The sequence below is a fragment of the Monodelphis domestica genome, chromosome 1 (assembly GCF_027887165.1).
Source record: "Monodelphis domestica isolate mMonDom1 chromosome 1, mMonDom1.pri, whole genome shotgun sequence".
In the NCBI taxonomy this organism is placed as follows: Eukaryota; Metazoa; Chordata; class Mammalia; order Didelphimorphia; family Didelphidae; genus Monodelphis; species Monodelphis domestica.
Window position 1 is genome coordinate 658,271,551 of NC_077227.1, and position 16,177 is coordinate 658,287,727.

The window sequence follows — 16,177 nt, forward strand, 5'->3', positions numbered from 1 at the left end:
ATGTGTGTGTGTGCATGAGAGACAGAGAGGCAGGGCATTCAGTAGGAAGATATTTATAAAATTATTTCTTGGTACCCTAAATACTTCCATTCAAACAAACAAAAAATAAATAAATAAACTGAGCAAAACAGAAATCTAAGTGATGGCTAAAGGTCTGCAAAACTAACTGTCCGTCTTAAGTCCTAAGAAAACACAGATCTTGTGTCCCATGATATTAGCACATATGTTCTGCACCCCGTAATACTTAATCACAAACACGTGCAGCATTTAGCTCAGATATGTGACAGGAAATACCATTTGGACAATATTTAAATGACAAAATGCCCCCCTACCCCACTTTCCTTCAAATAGAAAGCTTCTCACTCAAATCCCCAGCATCATGACATTTGCTTTGTCTTCATTCTACCAATGTGGCTCCATTCACTCTGCTTTTCCATGCTTACCTCAAATTCTTGCTATTTTTCTGATCATGTTTTATTCTTGGTTTATTTCCTGAATTTAGAATGCCAAGTGGACAGATGGCAAGTCAACCCTGAACATCCCTGGGAAACATGTCCTCAGATGGCCATCAGACAGGAATTAGGGCCAGAATGGCATTCCATTAGCAGGTCGTCATTTTCAAAATTGACATACAGTTACTTGAAGCCCTGGTGTGGGCTCTATACAGATAAGCCAAAAAGAGGACAATAACTCAAAAAAAGGTGAATGGTTTAAGGAAAACTACTAGAATGTAAATCTGCCCTCATCAAGGTTTCATTGTTTTCATTTGGGATTTTGTGGGTAACATGGAGTCTGGTATCACCTTGTGCCACCACTCAGAACGGTACTTATCTATTTTTTAACTTTTGCTACAACATCATCCATTCAAATAGTTTTTACTAAAGACCTACTTACTAAGAGGCAGAATGGGGTAGAACAGAAGGTGTATTGGACTTGGAACCAGGAGTGATCTGGATCTAAAGCACATGTATGGCCATACCATTCCCTTTATTCAATAAATGCCACTGGCTCCCTATTACCTCTAGAATTAAATAAAATTTCTCACCTGGGCATTTCAAACTCTTGACACCTTATCCCCATTCTCCCTTTCCAGTTTTATTACAAATTTCTCCACCTCCTATTCCTTCTTGCACACCTGGAACACACACCTTACTGTTTCCTCTTAAATCCTCAGACTCCTTCAAGATTTAGTCTACAAACTGACTGAGGAGTATGAGGACTTAATGATCGCACCCAGTTGCCATTGAACCTGCCCCACAGCGACTTTACCTCTTATCATTTTTATATACCTACCCACACACACACACACACACACACACACACATACACAGACACATCATCTCCACCATTAGAGAGCAAAATTCCTGGAGGTTAAGAATTGTTTTGTTTTTGTCTTATTATCCCCAAACCTAGAATAATTCCTAAAGAGTAGGCACTTAATAATTTCTGATTGTATAAGTGGAAATGTTCTGCCTTTGAACTATATTCCCCAGAATTCCTTTTATATTTCCCAGCATCCTTTTCCCTTCATTTATGTGTGTCTTTATGTTTATAAGTTCCTGTAACCTTGAATTCTATCCCTATTTGGTAAGCCAAAATGTAGATTTAAAAAATGAATATATAATAACTCAAGTATTATATTTCTAAGTTTTATTAAAATAACTAAAATAAAGACTAGAGTTGAAAGGAAGCTATCTAACTCAAGCCATGGTCTCAAGAGAAGAAAGAGGGAGGAGTTACAGAAACTCATAAACAACAACATAAAGACCCACATAAATGAAGGGAAAAGGATGCTGGAAAATACAAAAGGAATTGGGGGAATGTAGTTCAAAGGTAGAAAATGTCCACTTATACATGATGAAGTGATTCATTGGAAGCCAATCTCTGACACTAGGTGCCCATAAGGGAAGTTATTTCACATCTCTGAGTATCAGTTTCTTCATTTGTAAATGATAACAATATTATATTTAATGTTGTTCAGTCCCTTTTCAGTAGCGTACAACTCTTCATGACCCCTTCTAGGGTTTTCTTGGCAAAGTTACTGGAGTGGTTTGCCAGTTCTTTCTCTAATTCATTTTACAGATGAGGAAACTGAGGCAGACAAATGGGTTAAGAGACCCAGCATCACAAAGCTAGTGTCTGAAGTGATTCAGACTCAGAGATGTCTTCCTGATGCCCAACCTAGTACTGTATTCACTGCATCACCTTAGCTGCCCACTATATATAATACCCATCTTAAATGAACTTTTTAAGGGTCAAATGAAATCAAGTATGTAAAGGGCCAGTTACTGTCCTTACTATAGGTCCAGCCCTGTGCTAGAGACTACAGGAAATGAGAGGTAAAAATGTGCCCTTTTTGACTTTAGGTCATAGAGAAAAAAATAAAACAAAACCCAGGAAACATTCAAATGTAAAAGGAAAACTCTTTCATGTGAAAAGGAAGCATTCCACGCCTTTAAAAAACTGGGCTGAGTATTAAAAGGTCAGAAGAAATAATTAACTAAGGTCTAAAGCCCAAACTAGCTTTGTCTCCAGCCACTTCTCTGCAGAAGACCCAGGTACAGGTACAGGTATATGGACCCTTATGAACCAGGACAGCTGAGCAGCAGAAAGTCTTTGAGGATAAGGAAGAGATATCAAGGCCCTGAAGTTCCAGGGTTATGTATTTCATAGGTCATGAGTGTTTCCATCGTATGTTCCCATAAATGTTCCTGTGGTGCTATAAACTGGTCCCCACTTTGTCATCTGGATGCCATCCAAAGACAAGGACTATCGTTTGCCTTTCTTTGAATCTCTAGCATTTAGCCCAGTGCCTGGCACATACTACTTAATTAATAAATGATTATGTGGGGCAGCTAGGTGGACATTTCCTAGTTGTGTGACCCTGGACAAGTGACTTAATCCCAACTGCGTAGTAGCCTTTACTGTTCTTCTGCCTTGGAACCAATATTTAATATTGATTCTAAGACAGAAGATAAGAGTTTTTTTTAATTAAAAATAAAAATAAATAAATGATTATGAACTACCTGCCCCATCCTTATTTAGTTTGACATTCTATTATGCTGACATCCAGGCAGCAACAGAATTGAGATGGTCAGGAGAAGGCAGAATTAAGAGTCCATTTTACTCCAGAGGAAGAACTGTGGGAGTAGAAACACAGAAGAAAAACAACTGCTTGATCACATGGGTTGTAAAATATAATAGGATTGAAGGATTTTTAGGGTAGAAACATAGAGGTAACATATAAATATTTTGATTTTATTTAAAAAGGAAGGGGAAGGTAAAAAGGGAAATAAGGGAAAGAGAGAGATCTCAATTCTTTTACCCTCTAAATATTGCAACAGTTGATGAGGATAAGATTGGGGGTGTAGACTCTAAACTATCACCCTAGTGCAAATATTAATAATATGGAAATAGATCTTGATCAATGACACATGTAAAACCCAGTGGAATTGCTCTTTGGCTAGGGGAGGAGGGTGGGAGAAGGGGAGAGAAAGAACATGAATCATGTAACCATGGAAAAATATTCTAAATTAATTAAATACATTTTTAAAAAAGAGTACATTTAGAAAGAACGCTATCCACATTCAGAGGAAGAACTGTGGGAATAGAAATACACAAGAAAAACAACTACTTGATCACATGGGTCAATGGGGATATGACTGGGGATGTAGATTCTAAATGATCACCCCAGTGCAAACATCAATAATAGCGAAATAGGTCTTGATCAATGACACATGTAAAACCCAGTGGAAGTGCTCTTTGGCTGGAGGAGGAGGAGGATCATAAAATGTGGACATCACTAACTTGAGTTTAATGCTGTCTCCACTCTCTGGAAGCTGCCCCACTTATCATTCTTATTGTTATTGTTATTATTATGGATGGCTCAGCCAGAGCTCCCAGTGCTCCGTCTCCAGACTCCTCTCTGGGGTTTCTGACCTCTTCCCAACCAGCGCTCTCCCATCTTTCCGGACCGCCAGCTGTTTCTGATTATTTTCCATTTGGCTAGATAAGATTCCCACCTCCTCGGCTGACCACGAAACTTCACGCAGATTCTAAATCAGGCCCAGATGAGCTTCATGAGACCCGGAGCTTTCCCTGAACTCTGTAGGGCCTCTCTACATGCTGTCCAGCTACTGGAAAGAGGGATCCAGGCGTAGGCAAGGAAACGGTGACATGTGTCGCAGGCGGTGACCCTGCCACCCTATTGGGGCAATTCCTTGAATTCCTTTTGCTCTGTCCTTGTGGCGGCAGAACGGAGTGAACAAACAAATATACAATGAATTACAGCTGTTGGATCATAGGGTTTTAGAACTGGAAAAGATTACAGAGACCCTTTAGTCCAATCCCCCTTATTTAATAGATGAGAAAACCAAGCTGCACCGAAGGAAAGGGACTTGACTCACAGTGAGGATGTGGCGGAACGGAGCTTTGGATCCAGAGTTCTTTCTACTTCTTGCTATTTAAATCATTAGGAATAAAATGATAGACTGTGTGCAATGAATGGAGTGCCTAGAGTGAGGGGAGATTCACCTAGAAAGGCTTCCTGGAGGCAGTGATTTTTAGCCACAGTTTAGAGTTTAAAAATTACATCTTTGAAAGAGGATCAAAGGAAAGCCTAGAAATAAAAGGGTTAGAAATTCTGGGAGGCTTCATGAGATAAAAGGTGCTGTGCAATTCTGCAGATTGTGAAGAAAAAAAAAGACAGTGGTCCTTCCCCATCAGAAAGTGACAATCAAAGGGGAAACAAGGCAAATAAGGAGGCTGGCAACCCCACTTCTAATAGTCCAATACGTCCTGTCTTATTATCCTGCTAATATCTACTTTCTACCTGGATTGTAGCAAAGTCTGAGGACCCTATGTTTGTTAGGCAAACAGCATGCTAGGACATGGGTGTGTGTGCAAAAGAGCTTCATCCTCACTTCCTCCTTCATTTTATATGCATCGTATGTGGGCTCCTGAGAACAAAACCTAGACACAATAATATGGCGCACCTCCATTGCTCTTGGCCAAACCCTCCTAAAATCTCTTATATTCCCTCCTCTCTGATGCTACCATTATCCTGGTTCAGGTTCTCATTACCACATATTTGGACTATTACAATAGCCTGCTGGTGGATCTCCAAGTCTCAAGCCTTTCCTGTTCCAGACTGTCTTCCACTCAGCTGTCAAATTAATCTTCCTAAAGTGAAGATTTGACCACGTCACCCTCCTATTTGGTAAATCCCAGTGGCTTCCCAACACTTCCACAATCAAGTATAAAACCTTTCCTGGCATTCAAAGCCCTTCATAAATTCCTCCTACACACACACACACCTTCCCAGTTTTCTTAACCTTATTCAATCCCAACTACTCAGCAATCCAGTTACCCGAATCTACTTGCTGTTTCTTGAACAAGAGACCCCAAAACACCCAACTCTGGGTATTTTTGGTGCCTGCCCCCTGGTCTCAAATTCCCACCATCTCCATCTTTGCTTCCTGGCTTTCCTGGCTACCTTCAAGTCCAAGAAGTCTTTCCTAATCTCTTTAATGCTAGTGCCTTTCCTCTGAGATTATCTTCAATTATATATCTTGTTGGTTCATAGTTGTTTAAGCCCATTGGACTTCAAGCTCCTTGAGAGCAGCAACTTTCTTTTGCCTTTCTTTGTAAGTCCAGTACTTAGGACAGTTCCTGGCACATGTTCGCTTTTTGATAAATGTTAATGAACTAACTGCCCTGTCCTTTGCTTATTTTGGCATTCTGTCATGCCGACACAAGGGCGGCAGCAGAATTGAGATGGTCAGGAGAAAGCAGATCTAGGAGTCCAGTTTACCTTCTGTGCTCAGATCTATTTTTGCTTGGTCATGATCTCTTCCCCTATTTATAGATCTGGAAGGTAATTTCATCCTTGCTCCCCTAATTTGCTTATGAGGTCATTCTTTATGTATAAGATGTATCCATTTAGATTTTATCTTGGTAAATAGTATAAAATGCTGGTTGATACAGAGTTTCTGCCATAGTCCTTTCCAGGTAACCCAATCATTTTTGCTTTAGCATAAGTTCTTACTCCAATAGCTAGGATCTTAGGGTTAATCAAATACTATCTATTGGGATCACTTGCTTCTGAATACTGGGTACCTAGTCTTTTTCTGCTGATCAACCTTTCCGTTACTTAATCAGTACTAAATCATTTTGATGATACTTTCAGGTATAAACTGAGATATGGTACTTCTAGGCTTCCTGCCTTTCCAGTTGTTTTTGTTTATGTTTTTTACTTCATCAAATTAAAAAGGTTTTGTGAAAACAAAATACAGCTGAAATTAGAAAAGAGACAAGCAAACAGGAAAAATATTTTCAGCAAGTTTCTCTGATAATTCATTTCTAAAATATATAAGGAACAGAATCAAATTGTTGATGGCATTATGAATTGGTCTAGTTATTCTCTAAAGTAATCTGGAAATATGCCGCATTATAAATTGTTCACAATGACTCAGAGATATGACTTCTAGACCCCCATAGAGATTTTTTTTAAGGGAAAGGATCCATATGTACAAAAATGTTTAGTTTCTTTGAAGTAGTAAAGAACTAGAAACTGAGGGACCGTCTATCAATTGAGGAATGGCTGAAAAAGCTAGGGTTTATGATGTGCTGGAGGGTCACTCTGCTTTGGGAAATGATGAAGGGGATGGTTTCAGAGAAACCTGGGAAGACTTGTATGAACTGAGGCAGGAAGACTCAACTAGTTGAGGTGAAACAAAATATCAATTTATTAGTTCCTTAAATTGTTTTATGTTCTAATGAAGTTTAAGTATAAAATTCAAGGAGAGGATAACAATAGTAATAGGTGAAGTTACCGAACACTATTCTAATTGTCATCACATACTTTTAATAATTGGGGTTCATATTTTTTATGTTTGTAGGAAATAAATATTTGTCCCATACTTGATTTATAACCTTCATTGAGAATGATGCTGCTGCCTCCTCTGAGGAGCCAAAACCTAAGCTTTAAACAAATCATCCCTGGCATTCTGAGGTGGGGGATGTGACTAGAGTGTTAAAAAGGGGGGGGGGGTCCTAACCACCCTCATTAGAGGCTAGGCTCCACCTGGCCTGAACTCATTCACCACATGTGTAGGTATCCAGTGATAGAGCCCTCTTCATGGAAAGGAAGAGGGAGGTTATCCCAGCTCCTCTGAGCCAGAAAAATTCCTGTCTCTGATGTATTGACCTTAATGAACATTGGCCTTCTTAAGGACCATGGCAGAGTAGAATAGCCCCCCTCCTGGGATCTCTTCTCCTCCAGTTCACCTGGTATCTTCCCTATTACTCAGTCTCTCAAGAGGGAAAGTGGCTAAGGGGCTTCACCTGAGAGATCCCTTTTGCCAGCTTTAATGTTACTCCAAGGCTGTGTAAAACCCTATTTGTGCGCATCTCCCTTTTTTCCTTGGAATTGCTATCCATCTGGCAACTGTCCCTTCACTGAGGCTAATGAAATGTTTTGTCATCTAGCCTTGCCTCTTAATTTATTGACCTCCAGTCCAATGTACCAGCATGGGAGGAATTATTCTCCAGGAGGACCTTGGGATCTCTGGAGTGAGGCATTTCTTAATAGACTGACTAAAGGCACGTTATCAATTGCCAGCTGCCAGTTTTGAAAAGCCTCTTGTCAATGAAATGTGAGCCCCAACCCAGAGGATACAAAAGTGCAACAGAATGAGCCATTTCCAAAGAACAATAATGGACTTTTCTAGTTCAGGATGATTATTATTGGAAACTTGCTAGAAATGGGAAACTCCAGTAAATATAAGAGAAGAAGCATTAACAACAAATGGGTGAAGAGGGCAGGAAAGGGGCTCAGTGGGTTAAGAGCCAGACCTGGAGTTGGAAGGTTCTGGGTTCAAATAGGGCCTCTGATGTTTCCCTAGCAGGGTGACCCTGGGCAAGTCACTTAAACCCCTACTGCCTAGCCCTTACCAATTTTTCTGCCTTGGAACCAAGATACCATGTTGATTCTAAGACAGGAAAGAATTTTTTAAAAAGTGAGAAATGCAAAGATGTCAGTCTTATAATCCACAAAGTCCTTTGAAAACTGAAAGACAAATCTATGAAAAAGCTTCCAAAGACTTGGCAGCTTGTCTCACATGTGCATAATAGGGTTACCTTATGCAGACCCAAAGAAGCCTTTTGCCATGCATATAGAAGCTGAGTTAGGCATTTAGAGGGTTTAGAAGCAATCCTGGACCAAGAAAATTCTGGTCACCAAAAACCAGTTGTATTTGCTACCAATGATTTGAACCATCAGGAAACTCATCCTCCCCCATATAAAACCTGGAGTTCTTGGTTTGGATACGAGTCATCACTGAGGCATTCAAATACCGTAGACCAACAACAATCTCCAAATGTTCCGACCAGCCCCACGCGAACTGCTACTTGCCAGATACATAGAGTAGCCTACAAACCCAACATTTACTTCCAACTAGCAAAGATGCACCTATCTCACCCTAACGTTCCATGGCACAGAAACCATGACGTTGCTTGGGAAGGAGGAAAGGCTCTCTGTAATGCCCAAAGATCTGAACTATAAGCTAATGGCTGTACAGCTGAAAGTTGGGGGCTTCCACTGGACAATATGGCAGCAGCACACAGTCCCTACTTCAGTGATCCAACCTTCTTGCCTCTGTTGTCTGCGGTGGATAAATGGCAAAGAAAGATCGCTGGTGGGAGGCTGAGAAAAGTGACTCAAGCCAAGAAGCAAAAGGGTGATGATCAGCCAAGGGACTCAAGGGCTAGTCCATTCAAGGCACTTTGGTGTTGAAAAAACAGCCGAAGTTGGAGCTGTGCAATAGAATGTGGTGCTGGACGGTCACCGATCTTACACATGGTATCAGTGAGTGGCAGGTACATATCTCTATGTGGCCAGGAAAGCTTTGGATGATAACTTTGGACAGATGGACCTGAGAGCTGGTAAGAGGCAAATCTACTATTCCAAGATGATGGCACATGTCACGAAGAAGTATGAAACCCATGCCCACTGTAGGCAAAGAAAAGTACTATAAATCTTCCTTGGCAAGCAAATGTCCCATTATCTTGTGCCTTACTCGATATGAATAACCAGTCAGCAAAATTATTGATGTTGTTTCATTTTTTCAAGAAATTTTATATAATTTTAACATATGATTGGGAGAGTTGTCTTGCTCCACAAAGTCAAATGCTGGATTTTTTAATCCTTAACTTCCATTTTAGAATCAATTCTGTGTATTGGTTCCAAGGCAGATTTTTTTTTAATCTTTACCTTCCATTTTAGAATCAATTCTGCATATTGGTTCCAAGGCAGAATTGTTTTTTTAATCCTTACCTTCCATTTTAGAATCAATTCTGCATATTGGTTCCAAGGCAGATTTTTTTTTAATCTTTACCTTCCATTTTAGAATCAATTCTGCATATTGGTTCCAAGGCAGAATTGTTTTTTTAATCCTTAACTTCTATCTTAGAATTAATTCTGCATATTGGTTTCAAAGCAGAATTGTTTTTTTAATCCTTTCTTTCCATTTTAGAATCAATTCTGTATATCGGTTCCAAGGCAGATTGTTTTTTTTTTTTAATCCTTACCTTCCATTTTAGAATCAATTCTGTATATTGGTTCCAAGACAGAAGAAGGGTAAGGGCTAGGCAATGGGGGTTCAGTGACTTGCTCAGGGTCACACAGCTAGGAAGTATCTAAGGCCATATTTGAAGCCAAGATCTTCCATTTCTAGGCCTGGCTCTCCATCTACTGAGCCACCCAGCTGCCCCCAGTCAAATGCTTTTTTAAAATAGTCAGCAAACTATAAGTAAAGTAGGATCCTGTGATCCCTGTGACTTTCAATTAATTGTGTAATTGTAAAAATACAGCCTGCTATGGAATATCATTTGAGAATGCTTATCTGTTCCCTTCTTGTATTTTTTAAACCCTGGCCTTCTGTCTTAAAATTGATATTAAATATTGGGATAGAGGCAAAAGATCCATAAGGGCTAAGCAACTGGGGTTAAGTGACTTGCCCAGGGCCATACAGATAAGTGTCTAAGACAAAATTTGAACTGAAGACTTCCCCTCTAAAGACCTAATTCACTCTTCACTGAGCCACCTAGCTGGCCCCCTTCTCATACTTTCACAGGCATATCCTTAATAAATCACAAATCATGAGAAGAAAAGAGTATCAATAAAATCACTGAGAAACTAAACAGCTACATGAGTCTAACGTCTCCCCAATCACCAAATCTAGTGGTTTATTTTAGTCACCAACTTCCTATGACCTTTCTGTAACTTCTAACACAGCTGCATACTTTCTCCTCTAATGGCTCCAGATATACTGCTCATCCTATTGGTCCTTCAACATTTCTCTGCATTAGAGGTTCATGGGTGCAGACCATTGTATACCTGTCAAATTTTTAGTATATTGATTGGATTTGCTGAATTTTTTTTCACTCCCTCCTCTTTTTGTTTTTCTTCATCCTCCTAAATTCACAATTTCTCTCTGGTGCAGAAATTCACTTAGTCCCCCTTCTTTATAAACATATGGTTAACTTTTCCTTTTTCTTTATCTCTCATAATCACCAATGTACCAAGTTCTATATATTCTACCTCCTCAAAAATTTCCCTATCAATCCCTTTTTCTTTCAGTGTAATGGATAATGTACTAAATGTCAATTCAGAAAGGCCTGAATTCAAATCCTACCTCTGATATTAGTTATGTGACTCTGGTTAAGTCACTTAACCTTGCTGAGTCTCTATAGTCTCATCTGTAAAGTGGAGTTGGAGTCAATGTGTTTTAGGGTTCCTTTAAGTTCTAGCTCTATTATCCTCCATATGTCAGTGCAACTTGGGATATTGAAAGAGCTTTCTAACGGGTCTTTGTATCTTTTTTCTTTCCCTTCACCTGTCATCCATATAATTATAAATACAAAATAATCCCTATTCTAAGCATGTCTGGACACATGAGGTCTCTGCTCAAAAATCTTCAGTAGCTCCTACTACGTTCTGAATAAAGTGCAGACCCCTTAGGATAATAGTCAAAGCCCTCTACAAGCTGGTCCCAGTCTGCCTTTCCTCCTTTATCTTATACCACAGTACTTCCGGCTTGCTTTTTCAGGGCTGTTCATCCACCTTTGGGGTCCACCTTTCACTCAACTCTCGTCTATGGTTCCAGGAAGCTATAGTATGGGCAGTGGCCACACTCCAATAAAACTGCCTTGGCAAATGGTCTAAACTAGGTTGAAGAGAACTAACTGGTCTCCAGCCTACCAGTGTGTTAGTATAGTGTCTACACTAAGCATGCAAAGGCTTTACCTAGCAGAATGGGCAAAGGCAAACAATTTCTTCGGACAGCCATGAAAGTGATTTGGAGTTGTTAAAGATATTTTTAGGGTTGTGACTTAAAATCTAAATTAATTTGGTTGCCAAGGAAATCCCATAATAAAATACCAAAGTCAGCTGGAAGTTTATGGTGATTTAATTAATATAGAGGAAAGAAATTAAGAAAGAGAGAGAGAGAGAGAGAGAGAGAGAGAGAGAGAGAGAGAGAGAGAGAGAGAGAGTTAATTTAAACTGCTCCGGCTTGGGCTGAGCCAGGCAGGAGTTCAAGGCCTTGGCCAAGGAGCCTCCCCTGAGAGCCAAGGGAAAAGGGAGTCAGTCTTATCACTCACCACATGACCATCTCAAGGAAGCTGTCTGAGGGAGCTCCTCCAGGCTCGAGTTCCAGGATTGAACTGGCACCCAGGCCTGCTCACAGGAAGTGACCGGCCAGAGCCACCTCTCCAGGGAAAGAGAGAAAAGGTTCTCCTGGAGAGAGCCAGTGAGCCAAATATATAGCCCCCTTTTACTCTTGTGTCTCCTCCTCTAAATGCCCATTCTTTAGTTCTTATCTTCTTTGAGTAGATTATATCTTTAGAGTTACTTAACACTTCTTTGTTAAGTTCACCTTTTGAGTTACTTAACCTTTTTGTGATTAATTTAACCTTTATAGTTACTTAACACCTTTTTGTATTAAGATCTTAAAATAGACTTAACTTAAAGTTCAAGCTTCATTATAAAGTAAGAACTAAGTACCTTCATTGTTCAATCAGGAGATTACAATTTTATCTTCTCCATAAAGTAAGATCTAAGTAGGGTGGAGTAATCTAAATTTCACAGAGTACTTAGAGTTTGGTTGGACATCAAAGATGGACATCCTGGGCCATCCTGGCTTTTGTCTTGCTGCTGGACTTGGATAACTCTGGAAGAGAGTGAGGCTGATGATCGTGTGCCACTCTGCCTCCCTTAAATCCAATGGACGGGCAATCAAGTCAAGAAAGGCATTTCTCTCGGATGCCATTGGTCCACTTTGAAATGAACACAATAACTTCCCTCTACAGGTTTCTCCTTCTTACCCAATAGGTGGAGTTCTTACAACTTCAAGGCTCTGCTCACCCTGTTCTTAGGCTTAAAACCCCTTCTTTGCTGGTTGAAGTCCTACCTATTCTTGTGACATAATTGACCCCCTTGTTCATTGTCTTCTCCGATTTCCTTCAACCAGAAATGACCTTCCCCCTCCCACCCTTACATGGCATGGTGTTTTGTAGCTCTATAATTCACATGTCGTGTAATGTTTGGCGTTGTAGCCATCTCTACAGATATCTTGACCCTCAGCTAGCTAATAAATGCCATGAATCATGGCTAGATTTTCCTCAAGCAGAGTACAAAAAGAAGAGGGTGCAGGTAGGTAGGTGGTATTTGGTACCATGTACATAGCAGACTCTATGAAGATGCTCCTACCATCCTGAGTTGGTGAGGAACAAGTGGATTGATCTGGAAGTGACTTCCTTCCAGCACTCTTTCTAGGGTTTTTATAAAAGTCATATATAGGGAAAGGAACTGGCATACCATGGTTCAGACTGGCCCATATATGATGGAGAGGATAGACAGAAAGACTAAATTGGGTGAGGGGGAGACAGCTAGGTGACTCAGGGGACCAAGAGCCTAGAGGCAAGAAGTTCTGGGTTCAAATGTGACTGCAGAAATTTCCTAGTTGGGTGACCCTGAGCAAATCACTTAACCCCTATTACCTAGTGCTTGCTGCTCTTCTGCATTGGAACCAATACACAGAATTGATTCTAAAAATGGAAGGTAAAGATTAAAAAAAAAATTCTGCTTTGGAACCAATATGCAGAATTGATTCTAAAATGGAAGGAAAGGATTAAAAAAGCAATTCTGCCTTGGAACCAATACACAGAATTGATTCTAAAATGGAAATTTCTAAAAAGACTCGATGGGACTAGGAGGAAATATTAGCAGCAATAATATAGTGTTGGGACACAGGGTTTATCACTCTTTCAGTTTTCATGGTGGTTTAGCATGAGGCACTCACAGGTCTACACATTATGGTCTAGGGCCATGGTAGTGAACCTATGGCATGCATGCCAGAGCGGGACACTCAGAGCCCTCTCTGTGGGCACACACACTGTCACTCAGCACAGAGTTTGCCAGAGTTCATTCATAAAAAGCCACAGAAATAAGGGGTTGGGCTGATCCCCTCTGAGGACATTTTCCACCTCACCCACCCCTCTAAAAGGTTCTCCATCACTGGTCTAGGGTAATGGCTTGTATGGTTCTAGAGCCCAAAAAAAGCACACACCAAATAGGGTGAGTGAACAATAGTAAAGTTGTGTTTCCAGCTCTGACAGCTAACCCTCCCGGGGCCAGAAAGAAGGCATCTGAGGAGAGAGCATAGAGAAAAGAACAAAAAAAAACCTAAGTATTAAGCCCTAGAGAAGACCAATGTTTAGAAAGTAAGAAGAAAGAAGGTCATTGACAAAGAAAGTATTAACAAATTAAAAGATTTTGAATAGTATAGTGCCTCACACGGCAGGGTCAGAACTAGGTTCCCACTAAGTATTTTGGGTCTTGAAGTACAATGCACTAGAGAAGACATTGTAGACATCATAGTGGCAAAGATTTGGAAACTGAGAGAACGTCCATCAATTGGGGATTGACTGAACAAGTTCTGGTAGGTGGCTGTCATGGAATACTCTTGTGCCATAAGAAATGACCAACAAGATGAATTCAGAAAACCTGGAAAGACTTCTAGGAACTGATGCAAAGTGAAGTGAGCAGAACCAGGAGAACGCTATATATAGTAACAGAAATATGGCAATATGATCACCTGTAAAAGACTAAATTATTATCAACAATGCAAGGTTCCAAGCTAACCCCAAGGGACTCATGAAGAAAAATGCTATCGGTAGCCATAAAAAGAATTGTCAGAGTCTGAATGCAGATCAGAGAATGAGATTTTTTTTCACTTAATTTCCTTCAAGATTTTTTTCTTGTATGTATATTTACCTTTTGTCATGACATGAGAATACGGAAATATGTATTGCATGATAACACTACTATAACTTGTATCACACTATTTACTGTCTCAGGGTAGGGAAGAGAATGAAAGGAGGGAAAGCATTTGGATTGCATAATGTCAGAAAACAATTGTTAAAAATTGTTTCTATATGTAACTGAAATAAATACATGAAAGAAAACACTTGAAAGCATAAGTATAAATGAATTTTTCCTTAAATTGGCAAGGAACATCTACCTAATATTATCAGGAAACATTATCTGTAATGGAGATAACCTGGAACCCTTCCCAATAAGATCTGGAGTGAAACAAAGATGCCTATTATTACCAGTACTATTCAATATTGTATTAGAAATGCTAACAATAAAATATGAGAAGAAAAAGAAATTGAAAGAATCAGAATGGACAAAGAGATAATAAAATGATTCCTTTTTGAAGAGATGATGGTTAATATGGAAAATCCTAGAGATTCAATTAAAAAGTTGGTTGAAACAATAATTTTAGCAAAGTAGCAGGATATAAAATAAAGCCACATGAGTCATTGGCATTTTTATATATATCTTTAACAAAGTCCTGCAAGAAGGGATAGTATTAGCTATCCCATTTAAAATAACCATAAACAGAATAAAATGCCTGGAAATATATCTGTCAAAACAAACCCAGGAACTATATGAACATAATTATAAAACACTTTTTACACCAATAAATTCAGATTTAAATAACTGAAGAAGATTAGTTGTTCACAGGTGGGCAGAGTCAATATAACTAAAATGACAGTCCTACCTAAATAAAATCATTCAATACTATCCCAGTTAAATTATAAAAAAAAAATTATTAAGCTAGAAAAAATAACAAAATTCATTTGGAAGAACAAGAGGTAAAAAAATATCAGAGGAATTAATGAAAAGAAGTAAATAAAGTAGGTTTAATAGTACCAAATTTTGAACTATATTATAAAGCAGTAATTATCAAAACTATCTGGTACTGGCTAAGAAATAGAAAGTTGATCAGTAGAACAGAACAGTCATATACCAAACAGTAGTAAAAAAAATTAGAGTAATCTAGTGTTTAACAAAAATAAAGATAAAGCTTTTGGTTTAAGAATTCATTATTTGGTAAACATTGTTGAGAAAACTCAAAAGCAGTCAGCAGAAACTAGAGATAGACCAATATTTTACACCAAGACAAGATCAAAATGGATATGTGACCTAGACATAAAGGGAGACATCTTAAGCAAATTAGAAGAACAAATTAACTATTAGATTTTTGAATAGGCAAAGAATTTATGAATAAACAAAAGAGAAAATATTGTAAGATGTAAAATGAGTAATTTTGAAAAAGGTTTTATACAACTAAAATGTTGTCAAGATTGAGATTTTATATCTAAAATATATAGAGAACTTTGTCAAATTTATAAGAATATGAGCCATTCCAGATTGATAAATGATAGTTTTTAGATAAAGAAATAAAAGCTACCTTTAGTCATATGATAAAATGCTCTAAATCATTCTGATTAAAGAAATACAAAGTCAAAATGACGAATGTTGGATGGGATGTGGAAAAATGGAAACACCGTTGGTAGAACTGTGAACTAAACGAACCTTTTTGAAGAACAATCTGGAATTATGCCCAAAGAGTTACACAGCTTTGGATACCCTTTGAATCAGCAATACCACTATTAGGTCTGTTTCCCAAGATGATCAGAAAAAAGAAAACTGAACAAATTGGGGCATATGAGTGTGATGGAATACTACTGCCCAGTAAGAAAAATGACGAATAGGTTAATTCTGAAAAAAAAAAAGACTACATGAAAATATGATGAGCAAAATGAG

At 38.9% G+C, this 16,177-nt stretch overlaps 1 protein-coding gene across 2 annotated transcripts in view; it reads right to left on the reverse strand.

Annotated features, from left to right (window-relative positions):
- The window catches only part of STON1 (stonin 1), a 71,353-nt gene that overhangs the window by 40,466 nt on the left and 14,710 nt on the right, over positions 1 to 16,177 (reverse strand). Inside the window, exons 1-2 of one of the 2 annotated variants that reach the window (XM_007475288.3) lie at positions 12,065 to 13,110; positions 3,027 to 3,140 (exon numbers count right to left, since the gene is read on the reverse strand). The exons of the other annotated variant lie outside the window; for it this stretch is intronic. The gene's annotated coding sequence lies outside the window, so the exon portion shown is untranslated. Of the gene's footprint in view, positions 1 to 3,026; positions 3,141 to 12,064; positions 13,111 to 16,177 lie in introns of those variants that run through there. 2 annotated transcript variants of the gene reach the window in all.